This window comes from Sus scrofa, chromosome 1 (genome assembly GCF_054392235.1).
Source record: "Sus scrofa isolate SSC_HxYL_T2T_F1_AM1 chromosome 1, Sscrofa_HxYL_maternal_Yorkshire_Landrace_v2.0, whole genome shotgun sequence".
In the NCBI taxonomy this organism is placed as follows: domain Eukaryota; kingdom Metazoa; phylum Chordata; class Mammalia; order Artiodactyla; family Suidae; genus Sus; species Sus scrofa.
This window is the reverse complement of record NC_139383.1, coordinates 149,998,927-150,020,906: the sequence shown is the minus strand read 5'-3', so window position 1 is coordinate 150,020,906 and position 21,980 is coordinate 149,998,927. Positions and strand designations below refer to the sequence as shown.

Genomic DNA, 21,980 nt, shown 5'->3' with positions numbered 1-21,980 from the left:
CAGAGTACCTCACTCCTGATCTCCACCCTGAGCTCTCAAGGGGTGCTGAGGGTCAGCAGCTGCAGCAGCTCATGATTCAATCCATGTAGAGGCAGATGGAAAGGGCCAATCTGCAGTTTACAACTGGTTCTTAGGAAAAGGTGCCTTATTTTCTGGATCACATACAAGTCATCCTGGAGGTCTATGAAAAGTTTCAACAGATCATGTATTTTCCTGGGTAAGTTGTAAGTGGCAGTGTAACAAGTTACTTCAACTGCCTTCCCAGGTACCATGCAAGATGTTCTGATAAGTTCATGCCTCCAAAGTGAAAGAGAGCCTTTACCTCATAACAAGCAACATGTTCTGAGGCTTCCATGTGAATTATTTCTAATAACTTTGTGTTTTGAATTTTTCATTCAAAATAATTTCAGCCTCACAACATTGCCAAAGTAGTACAAAAGATATCCTGTGTAACATCTGTCCAGCTTCTTCTGTCTACATCATGCAAAACCAGAGGAAAAATGATCAAAACCAGGGCATCAAAAATGGTACTCCCACTTACAGACCTTATTCACCTTTCATCTACCCACCCACTAATGTCCCTTTCTAGAACAGGATCCAGACCGGGATCACATGTTGCATTTTGTGGTATTGGCTGCTTAGTCTCTGGAATCTTGAACCCTTCCTCAATCTTGGTTTGTCTTTCACGATCTTGACACTTTGAGGAATACCAGCAAAGTATCTTGTGGGATATTTCCAATTTGGGTTTGTCTGATGTTTCTGCATGATTCAGTTCAGGCCCTGTGTTTGGAACAAGAGCATCACAGAGACAATGTGGTGGCCTTCTCACTGCATCCTATCAGGAGACCTGGGATGTCAATTTGTACCACAGCTGGAAAGGTTAACTTTCATCACTTGGTTAAGCTGGTGTCTGCAGAAAGTCTACAATTTAAATTCACCTGTTATTTCCTTTTGTAATTAATAAGCTAAGTCATGCGGAGACACTTAGAGACTATGCTAATATTGGTTCCCATCAAAATTTCGCCCAATAACTTTAGCACACATTGGTCAACCAGGTGTTTCTCTGATGCCTCCCAAATGGTGACACTCTAAAATCATCACTGTAATGTGTTAAAGTGCTGTCCTTCCTCCCTTATTTATTTACTTACTTACATTCTTATTTACTAGATTATTTATTTGTACCAGTGTGAACACAAGGATATCTTATTCTGTGGATTACTTTTATTCTATAGATTATATCCATTACTGTCCTTTTCTGTTGCTCAAATTGTCCCAGATTTGGCCACTGGAAGACCCTTCAACTTGGTTTCCATGTTTTTTCAATAGGTTCCCATCATGATCAGCATTTTTTTACTCTCCAGTATAGGAAGATATTCTAGGTTCCCCTTGCACTTTCCCTGCTCCAGCCCTACAATCAGTCCAAGGTATACTGGTTTTTATCACAGAGTATTTAAAAACCAAAATTTGGATGCCAAGTGTGCTCACTGCTAGTGAGGTTGTCACTGCCCCTCGGGCCCTCAGTGGACAGGGCTGGGACATCCACATCCTGGGAGATCACATCCTGCTCATCTGCATCCTTTCCTGTCTCTCTCTCTCTCTCTGTCTGCATAATAAAAACCCAAGTGCTCAGAGATTACAGGGTTCATGCCAGCCCTCCTTGTCCTCATTTATCATTCCTTTCTCTGACAACAAGAAACCTATAATATATTTACTTATGTGTTCAAAATTATAATACACATAGTTTCAAAAATTATAACCCATATACCTGTGAGAAACTGAAGTACAGTATTTGCAGTAACAAAAATACAATTTAATGACGAGGACCAGCATTAATGCCTTAGCATCCATGGTCAAAACACTGTCTTCCATAGTTACCTACATTGATTTTTTACCCCCTTAACCACATATCTAAAGATAAGACTTAAATAGAAAAGAAAGATGTTCTTATGAGGGGAAAGCCAAGGGGTGCTCTGGCAAATGGTTTACCAAATCCTGCTTCTATGAGGTCAGGCCAATTAGTTAGGTTAGCTGTATCAATGAGACCCCAAGCTCAAACACCACCAAAGCTTAATTCTTCCTGGGTGACAGCACTGAGCAAGTGGTCCCCTCCACTCATTTGGATCCCCAAGTATATGAAGAGCCTGTCGCCCTCATCACATGGCTTGCAAGGCTAGCCTGGGCACTGTCTCCACTCGAGTATGTACCCAGGGTGTGTATGGGCCACAGCTAGAAGGGGCCCACCTCCACTGGGACTCAAGTATGAGGTCAAACCTGACTCCATGAGAGGCTCAGGGATGTAGTCTACAGCAGGTCCAGGAGAAAAAGAGACCGTGGATTTTGTGAGCAGGTAACCACCTTGGCCACACTGCACCAGTGGCAAGGAAAGATATTCATGAGGGAGAGAGTAGTTTGTATCATAAAAGTTTTCAGAAAGACTCTGATGCAGAAATCTAGAAGAGTCATCATTAATTTATTCCAGATCTCATCACATTGGTGTTTTAGGACTATCCCAACGTTCCAAACTCAAAGGACAAGGAATTCCTTTCGTGTGCCATTTTTCACAGTATCGCTGATCCTCTCCAGATACATTAGTCCATATCACACTAGCAGGTAACTGTTATTTTCACCCTTTATATAGACCAAGTTTTCTGCTAAGCAATTTAAATACACCTGGTTATATAAATGTGATTACCCAACAGGGAAATGTGCAATGAAAAAATAGCTTCATAGGTGATTTTACTCAAGAAGGTGCACACTTTGGGTCTCATAAAAATCAGTGGAGGGAGGCAGTAATAAGAGGGCACAGGGTCGCTGCTGTCTCAATGGGGGAGGCATTGATAGGAGGTCATGGGGTCTATGGTTTCTCAGAGACCCCAGATGCAGTGTTTACACTGCTCTCCTTTCCAGCCTGGAGACTGCAGAGCATAATTGCCTACAACTGGCCTTCAGAAGTGATGTGTAGGCAACAACCCAGGAGCCCAACCGTCTCACAGCCCTGTCCATCACCGCTGCCCAGAGGGTTCTGCCCCCTCTTCCACATTCTCCTCCTTGGGATACACAGACCTGGGGAGGCCAGGGAGCACAACGGTGTACCACCGAAGGCCACCTGGCCACATATTTCCTAGACCACTCAGAAAAAGGCAACACACTAATGGCTGGGGTCTTGGAGGCCTGTAGCCTTTGCACAAAGCTCCAACAGAAGAAACCATCAGGGTGACTTGATGGTGGTGGTGGTGGGGGTTAAGCCTCCAGGGACCAGGCCCCAAAGTATCCTGTGCATAAGTGGGGTACTCTCTCCACTTCTTCAACATCTCACTCCCCCCAACCCCCTCTCCAATCCTTTGGGCCAAAAAAAACGGATCTCTTTCTGTTTTCTTTCTTCAGTCCTCTCTGCCTGAAGTGTCCTTCCTCCAGGCATGACCCACTTCCTCACTTCCTCACTTCCTCCAGGGACACAAGCCAATTCCACCCTCAAAGCAGGGTCTCCCTGATGGCTGCCTATGGACTCACCCTCCCACAATGCTTGGTTTTGCAAGCTCCAAAGCAGGTATCGCCACCTGACACAGGGGTCTTTACTCACGTGTTTGCATGTCTCTCCAGGGAGGAAAGTCAAGTCCACTACAGCGGGGACTTGACTTTCCTCCCTGTTGTAACCTTAGATATAAACTTAGAACAGGCCTGGAGCAGAAAAGTATTCTCTAAATACTGTAAAATGGATGTGTAAACTGAACACGTAAATGGCCTTGCCATATCAGGCAGGAAGAGGTATTTTTTCTGTAGTTATGGAAGGAACACTAAGATACTCCAAAAGGAAGCTGGGAAGCAACCCAGTTTTCAAATCCCCTGAATTTTGGAGAAATCTAGCAAATGTGGGCTTTGATAGTCCAAGCTGAAGAAAATGTATTTTTGTTCTGTCAGTGATGTCCCAATTTCTGAACCCCTAATACTCACTGATTCCACGATGAGGAACATCTGGAATGACAAGATTTAGGGAATGAGAACTAGAGTTTCCTAGCACATGTGTGCACATGAGTGCACATGCGGACACGCCCCCCCCCCTCCGCATCCCACTGTACAGAGAAGGACACTAAGCTGAGGCTAGAGCACCTGGCCTGAAGCTGTGGGGGGAAAAGGGCAGGGGTGGGATTGAGCCCACCTGCATCTCACTTGCAGTCAACAGGACCCTCGTGGCCACTGCTCTTCCTTTACATATTAAGGCCATTTTATTTGTTTTGAAAGGCCACTTTGTCTTATGGAGATGCACAAAGACAAAGTGGCTAAAATGGGTGATTCAGGATATCTGTGTGCTGGGAGGGAGGTCAACACAGAATTTTAGCTGGTTAGTTTTACATGTGTAAAAACTCATGTATCAGAGACTGACTTAATGACACAGAAGGTTAAATCTTCAGAGCTCACGGTGTTTGAACTTAAGTCCTCCATTTCCCTTTTGCTGGCTGTATGACATGGCACAATTACTCAACCCAACTGCACCTCTGTTTTCCTCATTGAGAAAAAAGCATTAACAATGATATGGTTTCCTCATAGGACCACTGTGAGCAATAAATGAATTTATACATGCACAGCACTTACAAGAGAAGTGCAAATAACTCTTGTCAGGCAATCATGAATAAAATTTGGGTTCAACACTTAGCCTTACAGGCATGATCCTTTTAGCTATTACTGCTAAGTCCTTTTTATTTTCAGCAACACTATTATGAATGATTCAACCTCTCTTCTTTAAACTTTTTAACAAATCAATAACACCACTTTCACCCAAAAGTTATGTGTGTGATCGACATCGATTTTGCAATTCTACTTGTTTTAAAAATGTAATTATTTGTAGGAAATATGGGACCTATTAAATTTTAAAAAGAGAATGAAGGAAATAACCATGCAACACTAATAAAACAAAGATAAACAGCATAAAGGAAACAAACCAGGAGACACATACAAATCAGCACTGCTCACTCCAGCCAGCCTTTCATTTCATCTCAAGTTTTCAAAAGACTCCTTTCCACCAGCGAAAGAATTATTTTTTCACTGTACACAGCTCTCACCAGAATAATATCCTTCTTGAGTTCTCAAAACCCTTTCGAGCTTTGCTGGCTTCCTGGACTTCACTTTGGAGTTTTGACAGGGGCTTATTTTAACCTCATGGGTTCCTTCTGGGGACACACATGGGAAGCAGGGTTGCATTCAGAGAGTACACAGGCCAGGGGAAGACTGTTTTCACACCTGCCTTTGAAACAACAAAGACAGGACAATGGATCTCTTAACACAGTGTCCTTTTTCTCCCCAGATTCATATTTTTGACCCTTGGTATTTCTCTTTCTGCATGAAATGTTACACACCATAATACTAACAGCAAAGAGTTGACATACGAATTCAGTAAACCAGCAAACAGAGAAGAGATAAGCAGGAAAGCTGTGAATAGGGGAAAGAAGGGCCAGCACACCATTCAGAACTGTTCTTACGGAGACGCACAAAGTGGCTAAAATGGGTGATTCATGATATCTGTGTACTGGGAACAAGATCAACACAGAATTTTAACTGGTTAGAAGGAAAAAAAATCAATTTCAGATAGCTTGATCAACAGAGACATCAACAGGCCTAATTATTCATTAACAGAGACTTCCATCATGGTTTTAGCTTGGGTTTTTTTTTGTTTGTTTGTTTGTTTGTTTTCTCCTTTTCTTTTAACCTCACTGGGAACCCATGAGGTAAAAAGTTCCCAGGCCAAGAATCAAACCTGCATCACAGCAGCAACCTGAGCCACAGCAGTAACAATGCCAAATCCTTAACCCACTGAGCCATCAGGGAACTCCCTCCCATCATATCTGAAGAAGCTGCAAAAAAAGAGGCTGCTTAGATAAGCCAGCATCCTTGGTGGAATTACATGAAATTTTTTCTCCATTAGTACAAAGGCGAAGAGAAATGTTCTATTCAACCATGTGACAAAATTAAAAGGCATAACCTCTATTTTGTTTTAAAGTGAGGTATAATGAGACTTCCTTTTCTAACAGCTGACAGGGAAGGAATAATAAAACAGAATGGGGACTGCTGTGCTGAGGACTACCTCCTCTGAAGTTGTGAGCTACATGTTTCAACCAGCATCTTCCACCCAGAGTGTGAAGAAAACAAGCTGCCAACTTCACTCTGCCTGGGAAAGCCCTGCGCTTCCAAGAGGAAAGCTGATTCCCTCATGGAAAGGCCAATAGTTGAGGGCTGTAGGTCAGGAGAACAGGATAGCTCTGGGACATAAAGCGAAGTAAATAACTAGTTAGCATGGGTTTCCATTTGGACATCCTCTGAGGACTGGCGGGCAGCAGGTGCCTGGTGAATACCGACTTGAATTAATGGAAAACGGGATGACAACAGGCCTTCACTTGGACAGGAGGATGGGCCTGAAGATGCTGGGTGCCTGGGAGGTCCTCAGATACAAACATGGTCACCAGTAGTTGCTGGGTCACGTCCAGAGAGGGTGCACATTCCAGGAAGGACAACTGGCAAAGAGCCACCTTTTCCCTTTGGGTCTGACTTTGATGTCCTAACTCAGCCTCCTGTGTCACTGTCAGGCTCCCAGGGGCCATCCCTGACCTCCCAGGTGCCATCCCTGACCTCCTAGGTGCTGGGACACGTTCTTGTGCTCACTCCCCCATAAGAGAGAAACCTCAGTGTTCACTTCCATTAACATAGAGGCCATGGCACTTGCCTCCTGGTGGAACTTTGGCTACATAAACCACACGTGTGTATATGATTTCTGCTGTCTGCTTCCAAGAGCTGGGACCTCCAACATGGTGATGACAGGAGAGCCCCAGGGAAGAAGCACTCACTATGTAAAACAGGATTGGATATAGACAAGTACAGCAAAATAAATCACTTAAGTGTCCTGAAATACGGATAAATTTTATTTCTTTAGCTAGGTCAGTGCAAGTATTTTCATCAAGGTAGAAACAGAAAACAAAGATGAATTTGTAGGCCAATGGGATGGGATTCTTCTGGTCAGTTCTTATGTACCCGTTGATGGTAATATTTTGATTCAATGTAGGATAAAATAGATAGATAGACAGATAATCTAAAATTGGAGTTATTCTGTTCATCAATTTCATATCCCACTTTTTCATTATCCTATCAGGAAATAGCTTTGAAGACATTTGTTCATTTACTACAAAATATTCTACCATTTCAACTTGTACCATCCTTTATTTAACTAGGCAAAGATCTCAAAGAGTCTTTTTTTAATTAAAGTATAGTTGATTTATAATGTTGTTCCAGTTTCTGCTGTATGGCAAAGTGAACCAGTCATACACATATAATTACATTCCTTTTCTTATATTATCTTCCATCATGATCTATCCCAAGAGACTGGATAAATTTCCCTGTGCTACACAGTAGGACCTCATCGCTTATCCACTCTAAATGTAATAGTTTGCATCTACTAACTCCAAACTCCCCATCCACCCCACTTCCTCCATCCTCCCCCTTGGCAACCACAAGTCTGTTTTCTATGTCTTTCTTTTTTTTAAAAAAAATAGGTTCATTTGTGCCATATTTTAGATTCCACACATAAATAATCATATAGTATTTGTCTTTCTCTTCTTCACTTAGTATGAAAATCTCTAGTTGCATCCATATTGCTGCAAATGACATTATTTCATTCATTTTTATGGCTGAGTAGTATCCCATTGTGTATGTGTATCACATCTTCTTAATTCATTCATCTGTCAAAGGACATTTAGGTTGTTTCCATGTTTTGGCTATTGTGAATAGCGCTGCTATGAACATGCAGATGCATGTCTTTTTGGATTGTAGTTTTGTCCAGCTATATGCCCAGGAGTATGAATGCTGGATCACATGGTAGTTCTATATCAACTTTCTATAAGTCTTATAATCACAAATTGTACAAATCTGTCATTCTATCAGCTGGCTTTGTCCTTGCCCCCTCATCCTCAATGAGAATTAGTTCTTTTTTAGGCTGACATTTTGTAAAATGTCTGAATACACAATACTAATACTGGTAGGCAGAGAACTGCAAGTTTGCATGCACCCAGTTCAGAGAGCACTGAATGGCCAACGGTCTCTGTTCTATCAGCCCCTCAACATTCTGATCTCCTCTCCATAACAACGTCCACACCCCGCTTCCCTCCCCACCTGGGAATTCCCTTCCAGACAAGTAGCTGAGCGGATGCAATCAAGAGAGAGGGTATCTCACTCTTGTGGAGGCTGGGGCTCTCTGAAGCTTCGCAACTGCTTGAGCTACTGCATCCTGAAGGTTGGACAGGTTAACCCATGAATGATGAGCCATCTATCTTAATAAAATGCAAAGGACAGCATGACAGAGGAAAAGTGGGTGCCTTTTCAGTTTGACAGTGAAGGGAAGAGTAATAGGATGGGAGAAAAAACCTAAGATATACTGAGCATATACAATATTCTTTGTTGGTGATATTTAATTTTAATAATAACTATGACAGGTCTTTATCAAAGACAGGCACTCAAGTTTGGGCTTCGGGAAGTGACAAAGTGGCTTAGGTGGCCCAGTTGCTCAGTGCCCTGTACTGGTTGCTGATGACACTAGGAGGCGGAGGGCTCTCCCCAACCCAGCCGTCAGCAAGACCAGCACCCACAGAAAGCCCCAGAGGCTGGTCCCCAAGCAAGCAGGGCACTTGACCAGACAAACACAACTCTGTGCACGATATTCCCTTGTGTGTGTCTGTGTCAGAAGTGACAGCAGAAGGAAGAGTTAACTCTTTCAAAAATCAAGACAGCTTTATGCTTGCTGACAGAAATTCCTTGCTTACAGTATTCAGTTGATCTAATATTTTGCTGGGAAATTAGAAATCTATTACAGGGTCAGCAGGTGTTCAATTGATATGTGTTACGAGAATGAACGCATTAGTTCATTAACTTTCTATTCCAACTAGACAGTCAAGATGCAGTAGAGGCGGAAGCAGCGGGTAGAAAGGAGGCTCCTTTTCTCATCGGCCAGGTACTTCTCAATAATAAAGATTTCTGAAGGCATTCCCTGGTGGCTCAGTGGGTTAAGGATCCAGCATTGTCACTGCTGTGGCACGGGTTTGATCCCTGGCCTCAGAACTTCCATATGCCGCAGGTATGACTAAATGGCAGTAGCAGTAGTGATAATACTACTATTAATAATAGTAATAATATACTAATAAATATTTGCATGTAGACTATCAGTTGGAAAAGTGGAATATAGGGATTCATTAGGAAAAGATTAAGAGGATTTTATAAAAATAGAAAGGGAGAAATTGAAGTTAAAATGAGACATATGCTTTATCCTCAGAAAACAGAAGGAGATGTACACAAGAGTGGTCCTCCAGTGCCTGTCATCATCTGAATACAGACCTTGCTGCCTCCTGTTTCCTCACCTGTCTCTGTCCCCAGCACTCCCCTATTCTTAACCACTTTGCCAATAAAATAACCTTCCTACAGGTCAGTTTTGGTGTTCTCAACCCCCTACTCAAACAACATCCGGAAGCTTCCCAGGACTGATCAGATGACTCCTGTCCCTTGACCTCACCACCCTCAGGTGTGCCAGGTTCTGGGCTCAAGCCTCAGGCCAGACACTACTGCAAACCTCTGCTCCCCAGCAAGGGTGCACCCTAGCTTAGCTGGGTGCACCCTAGCTGGGGAGCAAGAGTTACCACAAGTGCAGAAGGCACAGGGATCCTGCAAGACCAAAACATCTCCATGGAGAAGAATGGGTGCAGTGTGGTGGGGACCTAAGGAATCTGCCACATTCCTGGCAGGAGAAACAGCATCAGGAACGTAGAATGGGTGTGTGGGCACCAGTACTTTATATGCATACCTGGCACATAGCAAGAAGCACCACCTCTATGGTCTTCATTTCTTGCTACTATTGTCTTCTTTTTTGGCCACCCCATGGCATATGGAAGTTCCCAGGCCAGGGATCAGATCTGAGCCACAGTTGTGACCTGCACCAAAGCTGCAGCAACACCAGATCCTTAACCCACTGTGCCAAGCCAGGGATGGAACTTGTGTCCCAATGCTCCAGAGACACCAACAATCCTGCTGCACTACCACAGGAGCTCCTCTTGCTACTTCTTTTATTTATCTTCTATTCCTCACAGTTTCAAGCTTATGGTCAGAACAAAAAATACGTAAGCCTTGGGTGAACTGACCTGAATTTTCTGTAACACAATGAATTCTTGCTTCCAGTGATTTCCATTTATTCTTCCCACATAAGGAAGGAGAATAAACACTGTAGCTGTTTCACTGGGCACAAGTATTCTCACCAAACACCAAGACATGAGACCCACTGCAGTCTGCTCTCCAGTACTTCTAATCTCCACTTAGAAAAAATAAGTCACTTACCCATAAAACTGAAAAAAAAAACCAAAAAACTATAAGATGAAGGTACCCTATAATCCCATCTCCTCTAAGCTCTCTAAAAAAGAGAGTATATTAAATAAAATACATTGATAAATATCTTTCCTGACCAGGTCCAATGTATTTATACATTATTTTCCAATTTACATTTATACTATGCATGCCATCTTGCAAATTTCATGGACCACATCATGTGGCTATATCTACCTCATTCTTTAACAGGTTTCACAACATTCAACTCTCTGAAAGGATCCATCTTTACTGAACCAGCCAACCCACTAGAGGCATTTAGGTACTTAATTATTGGTATTATTATAAATATTTTCTGATTCAAAAGATGCCAGTATATAATGTGGTATTCCCATAAGAGTTCATTAGCTCCATGCATATTCCACACCAGAACATAAAAGTTCAAAATTGTGGGGAAAATGCATATCACATTCATTCTTCTGCCTATTCTGTTCTTAGGCAAAATGCAATATGACAGCCTTAATAGGAAAAGGCCATTTTCTGGCGTGAAAATGACTCTTGGTCAAGTCACTGCTCTTTATGAACATTAACTTGTACCATGTCTACTTCTACCACCTCAACCAGCAACCCACTGGATCATCACCAAAGAAGAAACTAACCACACTCAAGTCAACAGCAGTGTGGATGCAGTTAGCACTCATCTCCAAGTACATTTCAGGTGGTGCCTTTGATGCAAAGTCCTTTCTCAAGTCCACCCACTAACTAGGAAGGAGATTCCATTTACAGACTAGGAAGGAAGCAAGGGAAAAAGAACAGTGCTAGTCACCCAAAGTAAAGTCCTATGTTCTTAATTCCATTCCCGTGTGCCTAGGACCATGTCCCACTAAAACAAACCAACAAAGTTCAGCTCAACCTGGAAGAGAAAGGGGTAAGGCTTTCTGAATGAGGCATATAAACACAGCCCAGTCCATGTGCTCTTCTCCATTCAATTCAGTGTGGATCAGGGCCTCGCCATCTAGTAATGACATTTGATACTAAGATTAAGCATGAAAATTCTCAGCTATTTCATTTAGAAAATTAGATAAGCTCTATGGACATTAACAACCTTTTTCTTCCTATTTTTAAAAGTTTTATTGAGGTATAGTTGATTTACAATGTTGTGATAGATTCTGCTGTACAACAAAGTGATTCAGTTATACACATACACATATATCCTTTTTTTTCAGATTCTTTTTCCCATGTAGATTATCACACTAATGAAGTAAATCAGAGAAAGACAAATATCATACAACACTTATACATGGAATCCTTAAAAAAAAAAAAAAGATGCAAACAATTTTTGTAACTCCCATTTTCTTTCATTTTTTGTTTTCTTTTTTGGCCACCCCACAGCACATGGAGTTCTTGGGCCAGGGATCAGATCTGAGTCTCAGTCACTACCTACGCTATAGCCATGGCAACGCCAGATCCCCAACCCACTGTGCCAGGCTGGGGATCGAACCTGTGTCCTGGCGCTCCAGAGACACCGCCAATCCCATTGTACCACAGCAGGAACTCCTCTTTTCACTTAAAAATAAATTTAACTAGGCTTCCTTACTGAAATAACTACAGTGGAGATTATTATAAATCAGCTACAGTGGGGATTATTTTCAACCTAACAGTAACAGAAACTTTCATTCAAACTTGAATAACCAGTATCCTGCTCATGATTTTGAAACTCATCTTTTCAATTCTCAAATTACATTCTCAGGAAACACTTCTCTTATTATGTTTATTTATATGTATATATTTATATATGTACATATGTACCCATAAAAGTCTTCAGACTTTCTAATTTTTTTGACTTTGAAATAATTATAGATTTATAGTAAATTGTAATATACCCTTCACTCAGTTTCCCCCAACATCTGGCATAGCTTCAGGGCAACATCACAATCAGAAAATTGACATCAGTATAATCCACAGACCTCACTGAGATTTCACCAGGTTCACACGCACTTATTGGTGTGTATGTGTATGGGGGTGGGGGGATGGACAGTGGGGGACTCAGGTGGGGGGGTATAATCCTATGCAGTTGTTTCACATGTGGAGACTTGTGTAACCTCAAAGACACAGAAGTGTTCCAACATCACACACCACCCTCCCACCCCCTTTTATAATCATACCCATCATCACCCTTCCTTTTCTACCTCTTACCACTGGCAACCACTAATCTGTCTGTAATTTGTTTCAAAATCATGATGTAAATGGACTCATAATCTTCTGAGATGAGGCTTTTCCAAAGCATAAGTCCATGAGATTCACCAAGAGTTCATGCCTTTTTATTGCTGAGTAGTATTCCATGCTGTGGATGCACCACAGTTGGTTTAACCATTCCCCAACTGCAGCATATTTGGTGTACCTCCAGTTTGGGGCTATTACATATAAAGTTGCTATGAATATTCATTTACAGGTTCTGTGTGACAGGTTTTCATTCCTCTGGAATAAATGCCAAAGAGTGCAATTGCTGGGTTGTACTGTAACTGCATATTTAATTTTATAATAAAATGTCAACTTAGTTTATGGGGTGGCTGTACCACTTTACAGTCCCACCAGAAATGTATGAGTGATCCAGTTTCTCCACATATTCTAGCCAGTATGGCATGTTGTCACTTTTTATTACCGCCATCCTCATAGGTGTTTAGACATTGAGCATCTTTTCATGTGCCTATTTTGGCTTGTTTGTTGTATCTTTTGCCCATTTTCTAATTTCTAATTTATATATTCTAGATCCAAGTCTTTTGTCAAAAATATGATTTGCAGATATTTTCTCAGAGTATATAGTTTGTCCTTCCAATATCTTCACAGAATGATTTGCAAAGCAAATGTTTTCCTTTTGTGAAGTTTATCAGTTTTTCCTTTTATGAATCATGCTTTTGGCATCAAGTCTAAGAACTCTGCCTCTAACCCCAGGTCCTAAGGATGTTCTATGTTTTCCTCTAATGTCCATTTTATGTGAATTTTTACATAAAAATTCATATGTCTGAGGCTTAGGTCAAAGTTCATCTGCTCCACCACCATTTTTGAAAAGGTTATCTTTCCTTCATTAAATTGCTTTTGGGCCTTTGTTAAAAATCAGTTGGGGAGTTCCCATCGTGGCGCAGCGGAAACAAACCCGACTAGGAACCATGAGGTTGCAGGTTCGATTCCTGGCCTTGCCCAGTGGATTAAGGATCCAGCGTTGCCGTGAGCTGTGGTGTAGGTCGCAGGTGCGGCTCGGATCCCATGTTGCTGTGGTTCTGGCATAGGCCGGTGGCTATAGCTCCTATTAGACCCCTAGCCTGGGAACCTCTATATGCCAGCAGCAGCAGCCCAAGAAATGGCAAAAAGACAAAAAAAAAAAAATTCAGTTGGGCATGTGGAGTTCCCTTGTAGTGCAGCAGGTTAAGGATCCAGTGTTGTCACCACAGCAGCTCAGGTTGGTGCTGTGGTGCACATTCCATCCCCAGCCTGGGAACTTCTGCATGATGCTGGCATGGCCAAAAAAAAAAAAAAAAAAAAAAAATCAGTTGGACATATATGTGTGCGTCTATTTCTGGATTCACTACTCTAGTCCACTGATCTATATGTCTATCCTTCCACCAAAACCTACTGGCTTGTGGTTATACAGCAGTCACAAACATTGTAGAGTGTGTTTCCTCTCAGTGTTTCCATCTTTTTGAACATGACTTTATTGTGCTCTCCTTCTCCTTGTGCTTTTCTATGGAAAAACTGTATATGTACGGTTTAGAATAAGTTTATCTATGTCTACAAAAATCTTTCTGGGATTCTGATAGGAATTGCATAAAACCTACACATCAGGAGTTCCCGTCGTGGCGCAGTGGTTAACGAATCTGACTAGGAAACATGAGGTTGCAGGTTCGGTCCCTGCCCTGGCTCAGTGGGTTAAGGATCCGGCGTTGCCGTGAGCTGTGGTGTAGGTTGCAGACTCGGCTCGGATGCCACATTGCTGTGGCTCTGGCGTAGGCCGGTGGCTCCAGCTCTGATTTGACCCCTAGCCTGGGAACCTCCATATGCCGCGGGAGCGGCCCAAGAAATAGCTAAAAAGACAAAAAAAAAAAAAAACCCTACACATCAATTTGATAAAACTAAAAACAACTCCTACTCTGGTGAGTCTTCCAAATTATCAGTCGATTTTTCCATTTATTTAGGTCTTTTAATTCTTTCATCAGTATTTTGTCATTTCCAGCACACGAGTTCTTTGTTTTATTAAGTTTATACCTAAGTATTTCATTTTCTTAGAGTGATTTTGGATATTATTATGCTTTTATTTTAATCTCAATTCCCCTATGTTTGCAGTTACTACATAGATATGTAGCTGATTTTTGCATTGATTTCATAGCCTACATCTTGCTGCATTCACTTAACTAGTTTTAGGACTTCCTATGTAGATTTCTTGGGATTCTCTACATAAAGGTGTCATCTGGTAAGAGGGACATTTTTATTTCTTCTTTTTCCATCTGAATGCCTTTTCTTTACCTTTCTTGTTTTACTGATGTAGCTAGAATAAAAAAAGTGAGAGTGGACATCTTTGCCTCATTCCTGATTTCAGGGAGGAAGGAGTCAGTCTTTCACCATGAAGCATGATGACAACTGCAGGTTTTTGGCAGATTCTCTGTATAGGTTAAGGAAATGACCTATTCTTAGTCTGCCGAAAATTTGTATCATGAATGAGTATTGCATTTTCCAAATACTTTTTCTGTCTCTATTGATACAATATGAGCTTTTTTCTTATTTAGCCTACTGAAGTGGTAGATACTGCTGACTTGTGATTACTGAGTCAGCCTTATATACTTAAAATAAATGTCACTTGGTCATGGTGTAGAATTCCTTTTACACACTGCTGGGTGTAAATTTTTTGTTCAGGATTTTTGTGTCAATTTTCTTGAGCAATTTTGTTCTTTAGTCTCCCCATGTGTGCTGTCCTTCTCTGATTTGGTACCAGGACAATAACGGCTTTATAAAATGAGTCAGGACCTGTTCCCCCCTCTTCTGTTTTCTAGAGGAGACTGTGTACTGCTCGTATCTAATTCTTATTTAAATGTACTATAGAATTCTCCAGTGAAATTACTTGGGCCCAGAGAGTTCTTGTTTGGGAAGCTCTAATTACAACTTCAATTTCTTTAGACACTAATGGAATATTCAGATTATCTAATTCATTTGGGGTATATTTTAGTAACATGATTTTGAAGAAATTGTTTTTTTTTTTCCCAAGGTTGTTGAATTTATATGTGTAAAATTGTTTGTACTATTCCTTTATTTTCCTTTAAATGAGTGCAAGATACATAATGATAATTCCCATTTCATTCCTTACATTGGAGATTTGTGTTTTTGTGTTATTCTCATCCAAGATTTAGCAATGTGATTTTTTTGAAAAATCCAACTTTTTGTTTGATCAATTTTTCTCTACTGTTTTTGTTTTCAGTTTCATTTACTGCTACTCTTATCATTATAACATCCTCACATCTGCTTGGTTTGGGTTTATTTTGATCTACCTTTTCTTTTTTAAGGACCTAGATTTGCGAACTCTTCTCCTTCTTTTTTTTTTTTTTCTTTTTAAGTCCTCACCTGCAGCATATGGAAGTTTCCTGGCTAGTCAAATCAGAGCTGCAGCTGCCAGTCCACACCACAGCCACAGGAACACCAGATTCAAGCCACTTCTGTGACCTATATCACAGCTTACAGTAACACTGGATCCTTAACCCACTGAGTGAAGCCATGGATCAAACCCGCATTCCCATCGATAATAGTTGGGTTCTTAACCCATTGAGCCATGATGGGAACTCCATCTCCGTTCTTTAATGTAAGCACTTAGGGCTATAAATTTCTGTCTCAGCACTGTTCTGTGTCCCACAAATTCTGATATGCTACATTTTTACTTTCATTCAGTGTTAGGTATCTTTTTATTTCCTGAGACATCCTCCTAGAGTCACAGATCACTTAAAAGTTTACTGCTTAACTCCCATGTATTTGGAGATGTGCCTGTTGTTTTTCTGCTCTGATTTCTAGTTTGATTCCACTAGAGTTAGAAAACATAACACCATATGATATGAATTCTTTTAAATATGTTGAAGTTTGTCTTATGACTCAGCACATGATTTATGCTGGGGAATGCTCTGTGGGCACTTGAAAAGAATGTCTATTCTGCTGTTGTTGGGTAAAGCGTTCCTCCATTGTCAATCAGCTCCTGCTGATTGAGGTGATATTCAGTCTTTCTACATCCTAGCACATCCACCTGTTTTACTGAGTAGCAGGTGGACAATCAGCTGTCTGACTCTGCTAAAACCATGGGGAGAGAAGGTCTGAAGTTTTTGACTGCTGTTTGGCTGAAATAGGGTAAATATTATCAAAAAATTTCTGGTTTTGGAGTTCCCGTCGTGGCTCAGTGGTTAATGAACCCAACTAGCACCCATGAGGATGCGGGTTCAATCCCTTCCTCGCTCAGTGAGTTAAGGATCCGGCGCTGCCATGAGCTGTGGTGTAGGTCACAGACGTGGCTCAGATCCCACGTTGCTGTTGCTATGGCTGTGGTGTAGGCCAGCGGCTATAGCTCCAATTGGACCTCTAGCCTGGGAACCTGCACATGCCATGGGTGCAGCCTTAAAAAGACAAAAATAGTTTTTGTTAGGTCATCCTTTTCCTAATCATTTGGCTAAGGAGCTTTTTTGGAGTTTCTTTCCTCCACGTTTTGTTGGCAGTTCTAGGCAGTAGGCTTTCCAGTACACTCTTCAGAATACTGAAAGTTGAAAAAAAAACCTGGGGAACTCAACACCAAGTCACTGCCCATGTCCTGAGGTCTACAGGCAATTGAATTTCTTCTTTCAACATTCAGAACCTCCCTGTGTTTGCTTTTTTGTATTATGATGAAGGTTTTTTAGTTATAAGTGGGAAGACTAGGGAGATTGAGGATTATCCATCTTGGCTGGAACTAGAAATCTGTTTAGAGGTTTTTTTAAAAGTTTCATTTAATTCTTCCCCCTTCTGTTTTCATGCCTTTAGTTGCACAATGATTATTAGCACCTCCACCAGAAAGAAGGCATGGAGCTAGTATTCAACATCAGTCCATTTGCTACTCATTAGCAACTCTGGAAGAGGTCCAGTGAAAGAAGTTGAAACTACTTTAAAATGAGGTTTCCAATAATCTATGGATGTTGATTTTCCACTCAACCCAAGCCCTCAATTAGCAGTCGTACAACACTAAGGCTTCAACTCTATTCACTGCCTAGATACTGCCCTTCAAATGCTTTCTAGGTGAAACTGCTTGGAGAACCATTAGGTATTTTCTACCCAGACTGGGAAACTACAAATAGGAATGGACAAAAAAGGAACGACAACTTATTTTCTTACGAAAAATACAAATTATGCCTTTACAAATTGCTTTGCTTTGTACTAAGAGAAGGGACCTGCTGGCCTGGTACCTATCTTTGCAGCATGCCCAACTACTAAGAGGCAGGCTGAGTACATAGAGAAAAGTGAATTCAAGATTAAGTAAAATATGAGATTTACATCAAATTTAAATAAGCTATTATTGATTATGCAAAGTTACCATAAGGAGCTGTTTTAGAATAAAATGCCTCTATTAAGTTGAAGAAATATTCCAATTTCTACCAATTTCCACAAAATGGTAGAAAACTGCCAGAGTGACAACCTAAGAAAGCCTGTGAGGTAGGCTAGGAAGATGAAGAGGTAGAAAGTAATGCTGTTTAGATTGGATGAATAAGAAAAGTTTTTTTTTTTTTTTTTTTTTTTTTTTTTTGCTAAAACATACTGAAGCTTAGAATGTTATGACTTTTCTTTTCTTTCTTTTTTTCTTTTTTCTTTTTTTAGTGCCACACCCAAGACATATGGCGATTCCCAGGCTAGGGGTCCAATGGGAGCTATAGCTGCCAGCCACAGCCACAGCCACAGCAATGCAGGACAAAAGCTGTGCAACCTACACCGCAGCTCACAGCAATGCCAGATCTTTAACCCACTGAGCAAGGCCAGGGATCAAACCCACAACTTCATGGTTCTTTAGTTGCTTTTGTTTCTGCTGCACCACAACAGGAACTCCATGACTTTTATTGTGAGAGATGAATTTTTTTACTTAAGTCCTACACATAACAATGGTACATTTGGCTCTTTTCCCCACTAGAGTTATGCACTATAAAAACCCAATTAGCACCTGGGAATAGTGAAACCGAGTTTTTCAAAATTGTTCTAGATTATGGAAGATTTGTGAACTACTAATGTTGAAATTTACATAATGCATTTTTGTAAGTGTTCTCCAAAATTTGAGCATTTCTATTTTTCATTTTAGCAAATTTGAAAAAAAAAAAGTGTTCAATGATAAAGCTATCTAGAATTCATGGACTTCCTTTCTTTCCTTAACAAACCACAGTTTACAACTCATGTTAATCAAATATTTAAAATATCATAATAATCTTTTAAATATCAACTGACAACACTGGCAAGAATGTGGAAATTCAAACTAGAAATGCACCGGAATGTGTCCAGAACAAGTGTAGATGGAAAGGTGCATTGTTCCGAAGCCTATGGTTTCCAACTCCTGGAATGGGGCCCAACAGTAATAACAGAGCGGTGATCAGATTCCCTTCAGTGTAAAAGAGCTCTCTACATATAGAAGATCATGAGATAAAGGATCTGAAAACTAACCACCCCCACACCTCCTTCCTCCTCCTAATTTGTATGGAATCTGTTTTCAACTCCTCATTTTCATCATACCCCAATATTCTCAAAGCTCCTTGGAAAAAAAAAACAAAAAACGGTGGTAGATCTAATTCATTATTGCTTTTCTTGGGTGTCCATGTTGCTGTTGATTCCACATCCAGTAAATTAAACCTGGTCAGAGCACTAATCTCACCACCACTCCTCTAGGTTTCAGACTGTCAAATTGGTTCCTGTTCTAGCTAATTTCAGATTTTTTTTTTCAGGAATAAAAGCTATGCCCTTGCATTACACTCAGAAAACCTCACCTCCATCCCTGATTTACTGATGGGCTGTGTAACCAACCTGGGTACTCGGCAAGAAGAGAGAGTACACATTAAAATGGACATTTAGCTGAGATGGCACCCCTGCTCCTCCCAAGAACTATAATTTTTATACAAAAAAAATCATGCTTTGAAATAGTTTTAAAAATTCAACAACACAGTGTTACTTAACTAGCAGATAAAGAGCCTGTGTCTAACACCCACTCTTTCTTTCCATCTCTGATTTCTGAATCTCCTTTTTAACCACATATTACCCAGGATAAAAACGATGACTAGAAGGGAGAAGAGTCCATGGACATCAGACTCTCCTGATTTCACAATTATATGTATTCATTGTGTGCTCTCTTTAATGAGAATTTTTAATAGTTCCATGTGTGCATTTATTTATTTATTTTTTTTTTTTAGGGCCATACCTGCAGCATGTGAAAGTTCCCAGGCTAGGGGTCAAGTCAGAGCTGCAGCTGCCACAGCCACAGCAATGCCGGGTCCAAGCCGCATCTGTGACGTACATAGCTCATGGCAATGCTGGATCCTTAACCCACTGATTGAGGCCAGGGATTGAATCCACATCCTCACGGATACTTCGGTTCTTAACCCACTGAGCCACAAGGGGAACTTCCATGTTTGCATTCTTTATGGTGATGGTTTCATAGGTCCTTTTCTGCCTCTGGCCATCTCCACCATCAAAACAGAATCACTATCAGTACCCACTGTTAAAACATCTACTTATGGCTGATAGTAAGTATGGAATATATGGACGTAGAGGGATATATCATATGACAAAGGGAGGAAATCTACCAGTGAAGCAATTTGAGACCAACAGAAAAGCAGTAGAAAAATAAATATGTTAACACTGTGCTGAGGATTAGCATAAACTGAAGTTGGGTTAACACAAGGTCAATCAGGCTTGTCAAGGTGGAAGCTTTGCCACTAACCCAGCTCTTAGATTCTGTGAGGTCTCAGTGACCAGTCCATACTCAACACTGTCACCTAGGGCCAGCACTTCTTTTCTTCCTGCACTTTCTCAAGAAAAGCCTTAAATCTTGCCCCTTTTATGGACCAAATGGAGAAGCCCCTGATATGTGCTGAGAACCTCAAAACTTTCTGCTGCACTCTCTTCCCTCAGGGCTAAGGGGATATCCACTGACACAGCCCATAGGCACTTCCCTCCCACTGGTGTCCCTCACCACCACCCTGGCAAGATCCTGGAGCTGGTTCTTAATCTGAGCATCCCTGTCACTTTCTCCAATCACCCCAATCTATGACATTCAGCAGCCACTCTGGAACCATCAGGATCTCCCATCCTCAAAAGGACAGGAAGAACAGAGTGGTCACTCTGCAAAAGTGGAACCAGAACAGAGGAGAATCACAGATTTAAGACACATCAATGATCCCTGCATTTGAGGGCTCCAAACTAGGGTCATGGGACAAAAGCAGTCTTCAGTACATTATCCAAATTACTGGGCAAGACTTGATGAATAATTAGACACTAGAGAGAGAGAGTAAAGAGATGAAAGGTATCTTCAGGATTGAGTGACAAGGTGGAAAAATCACAATTCAGGAGGCCTGGCCCACCATGATTTGTTAGGCAGGAGGGTGGCCCCTGGTCACAATATTTACATGAGCAAGGGGTCTACAAGTTGATACTCCTCCCAGAAAGAGTGTCCAGAAATATATGGCCGAGGAAAATGGCTGGAGAAGAGAATTAACATCTAGGGCTGCACAGCCAAGGGAAGGGCTCAGAGCATCTCTTTTATATACAGATACTTAATTTATCCCGCAGGAAGACTACAGGAAAGAGTAATGCAGAGGAAGATATGTTCCAAAAGAGAGAGTGAATGTGGGTACAGGAAAAGCCAAAACAGAGCACAGACAGCAAGAACAATTTCTGAAAGGAGGAAAGACATTGGTCCCTGAGAAACACATAGGGGCAGGGGTCCCTGTATCCTGCCAAACAGGGCAAAGTAAGCCCACATTGTAATCTTCCAGGGAAACTAATTTTTTTATTTTATTTTTTGCTATTTTTTCATTTTATGGCTACACCTGTAGCATATGGAAGTTCCCCAGCTAGGGGCTGAAATGCAGCTGCAATTGAAGCCCATGCCACAGCCACAGAGATGCCAGATCCCAGCCACATGTACACCCTACACCACAGCTTGCAGCAACAATGAATCCTTAACCCACTGAGCGAGGTCAGTGATCAAACCTGCATCCTAACAGAGACAATCCTGGGTCCTTAACCTACTGAGCCACAACAGCAACTCTGAGGGAAATGAAATCTAAGTTCAGGAAAGATGGGAAGTGTGGATGGAGGCCTTAAGAAGACAGGATGTACTGCATGATGAACACAATGAAGATTAAATAAAATTATTTACTAGGGGGCTTGTTGTGGTTGGAGACCATTTCTCCTAGTGCCATAGGCTCATGGACTTTAACCAACATCATTTTGAAGGCTGGGCAAGAGAAACACAGTCACGATGTTTAAGGGCTAGAGAAGCTTGAAAGAGATTTCTCTGGCATCTAGGATGAAAGGCAGTATCAGTGTTTAAGGGGGAATGAAATTAAAACTGCTGACAGGGCAGGAGAACGGAAAAGAAAGACAAGTGGACC

The 21,980-nt window shown here is 41.3% G+C and overlaps 1 protein-coding gene across 4 annotated transcripts in view; it reads right to left on the bottom strand.

Moving 5' to 3' along the window:
• Positions 1 to 21,980, bottom strand: part of GABRB3 (gamma-aminobutyric acid type A receptor subunit beta3) — a 348,038-nt gene that overhangs the window by 198,242 nt on the left and 127,816 nt on the right. The gene's annotated exons all lie outside the window — the stretch shown is intronic.